Below are 3,055 nucleotides of genomic sequence, written 5' to 3'. Positions count from 1 at the left end.
AAACCTGTAATAATGTCTGATCTGTAGATCGTAAGGTCTTTAGCCTTTTAGAAATAGATAAGGCATAATTGTGTAAAAATGCTTTTCTAATAAAATTTTAATCCAGGCTACAGAGGGAGTAGTTTTTTTTTTAAGATTTTTTTTTTTTTTTTTTGGAGGTGGACCATTTTTAAAGTCTTTATTGAATTTGTTACAATATTGCTTCTGTTTTATGTTTTGGGGTTTTGGCTGTGAGGCATGTGGGATCTTAGTTCCCTGACCAGGGATTGAACCCACAGCCCCTGCATTGGAAGGGGGAGTCGCAAACCACTGAACTGCCAGGGAAGTTCCCAGAGGGAGTAGTTTTACACTGATAAAGGGGCAGTGTTATTTACCAGCATTTTCTTTTCTGTGTAGACATTTTCCTGAAAATTTTTGGGTTGTCTGAAAGTCAATTTATTTGGAAAGTTGTAAGTAAGTGGGAAAAGGAAAGCTGTTTGGCCAGATGAATGAAGAAGTTGTTCCAGATCTGTGAGTTCCAGTCTTCCTTCTACCTGTGCCATTGTGTAACCCTGTGAACAAGGCCTAACCTTATTTTTTTACATCTGATATTTATTCAGCGCTTTTTTTGTCTGAGGCACTGTGTGTGAGTCTTTCTAAAGTGCTGTGGTGCTGGGCTTCCTTGGTGGCGCAGTGATTAAGAAGCTGCCTGCCAATGCAAGGGACACGGGTTCGATCCCACATGCCGTGGAGCAACTAAGCCCGTGCGTCACAACTACTGAGCTTGTGCTCTAGAGCCCGTGAGCCACAACTACTGAGCCTATGTGCCACAACTACTGAATCCCGCGTGCCTAGAGCCCATGCTCTGCAACAAGGGAAGCCACGACAATGAGAAGCCTGCGCACCGCAACGAAGAGTAGCCCCCGCTCACCGCAGCTAGAGAAAGCCTGTGCATGGCATCGATGACCCAACACAGCCAAATAATTAAATAAATAAAATAAAAAATAAATTTATTTAAAAAAATAAATATATAAGTGCTGTGGTTGTGCTTTAGCCTACCTCATAGTTTAGCTATATGTTACGTGATTTTGTTTACTAATTTGTATATCTATGTCTTTTATTTTAGAAGTTTTAGATTTATGGAAAAGTTAAGCAAAGATAATACATAGAGTATATCATGTACCCATTTTCCCTGTTGGTAACATCTTGTTTTGTTAGTTTTATGGAGATGTATTTCACATATTTTAAAATTCACCCATTTAAAGTGTACATTTCAGTTTTTAGTGTGTTCACAGAGTTGTACAATCATCACTGCACTCTAATTCCAGAATATTTTCATCACCCCCAAAAGAAACTCTGTACCCAGTTATCAGTCATTCCCTGTTTTTGCCCCCCACCCCGCCCTTATCCTAGGTAACCACTAACCTACTTTCTATCTCTATGGATTTGCCTCTTCTGGACATTTCATATAAATGAACTTATATAATATGTGGTTTTTTGTGACTGGTTACTTTCACATAGCATGTTTTCAAAGTTTATCCATTATGCAGCCTGTATTCATTCTTTTTCTTATTGCCAAATAGCATTCCATTGTAGGGACTTCCCTGGTGGCGCAGTGGTTAAGAATCCGCCTGCCAATGCAGGGGACACGGGTTTGATCCCTGGTCCGGGAAGATCCCACATGCCGTGGAGCAGCTAAGCCCGTGTGCTACAACTACTGAGCCTGCTCTCTGGAGCCTGCGAGCCACAACTACTGAGCCCGTGTGCCACAGTTACTGAAGCCTGCGTGCCTAGAGCCCGTGCTCTACAACAAGAGAAGCCACCGCAGTGAGAAGCCTGCGCATCGCAATGAAGAGCATCCCCTGCTCGCCGAAACTAGAGAAAGCCTGCAAGCAGCACTGAAGACCCAACGCATCCAAAAATAAATAAATAAATAAAATTAAAAAAAAAAAATTCCATTGTATGGATGTGCCACATTTTGTTTATTCATTTTTTAGTTGATGGTCCTTGATTGATTCCACTTTTTGGCCATTATGAACAGTGCCGGTGTGAAATCTGTATACAAGTTTTTGTGTAGACTACATGTACCTGCCTAGAAATGGAATTACTGAGTCCTGTGGTAACTCTTTTAAGGTAAGGATTTTTGAGTAATTGCTTGCCTGGGCCATTTTACATTCCCACCAGCAATGTATGAGGGTTCCGATTTCTCTACCTTCTCTTCAACACTTGTTATATTCTCTGTCTTCTGATTTTAGCCATCCTACTGTGCATGAAGTTGTATCTCACTGTGGTTTTGATTTGCATTTCCCTATTGATTAGTGATGTTGAGCATCTTTTCATGTGTTTATTAGCTAGTTGTATATTTGGAGAAATGTTTTTCAGATTATTTCTCTATTTTTTAATTGGGTTATCCTAATTATATTTTAAGTTTTGTTTTACCAATGAGGTTATATAAGTCACTTGAAGATTATAAATCACTTGAAAGGTTCTAGCCTTAAACAGTAATTTTTTTTTTGTTACAAAAATTAACCTATTTATTATAGGCTAGCAACGTTTCAAATGGTGGTGCTGCTACTGGTCCTTCAATTCCTTCAGTCTTCTGATGGCAGACTTTACTGTGGCGGCAGAAGTGGTGTTGTAGGTCCAAGCACCACCAGCTACCGTTTTCATGCAGGAACCACAGTGCCAGCTGCCCACAGCTCATCTGTTCATCTTGGTTTTGCCCCAGAAGGAGCAAGTGTACTTGGCGTGCTGGCTGATTTTAATTTTCTTCACCATTTTCCTGAGGGAGGCCCCATAATGGGTCCCGTATTTACCCACAATTCTGACATTCTTGGTGCGTTTAGCCATGTCGCTGCAACCTAGGTCCCAGCCCAGAGAGCTCTAGCATTAAACAATAATTTTAAAAATAATAATTATTTGGTGTTTCTGCTTGCCTTTACTCCTCCCACTTTTCTCAAAACAGTAAGAGAATGTCATGCAAGTTGAAGTCCCATAGTAAGCACATTTGGTTTATTTTTTCCCTTATTTGACTACACAGAAAAACGAAGATGGTTGGGAAAGCATGTTTGTTCAA

General features: G+C 40.3%; 1 pseudogene; it reads right to left on the bottom strand.

The window, feature by feature from the left end:
• Positions 1-2,507: 2,507 nt before the first annotated feature.
• LOC133094849 (large ribosomal subunit protein eL43-like) lies at positions 2,508-2,829 on the bottom strand (annotated as a pseudogene).
• Between the last annotated feature and the right edge of the window lie 226 nt (positions 2,830-3,055).

This window comes from Eubalaena glacialis, chromosome 7, assembly GCF_028564815.1.
Source record: "Eubalaena glacialis isolate mEubGla1 chromosome 7, mEubGla1.1.hap2.+ XY, whole genome shotgun sequence".
NCBI classification, from domain to species: domain Eukaryota; kingdom Metazoa; phylum Chordata; class Mammalia; order Artiodactyla; family Balaenidae; genus Eubalaena; species Eubalaena glacialis.
Note: the sequence above shows the minus strand (reverse complement) of the source record. Positions and strands in the feature narration are given on the sequence as shown.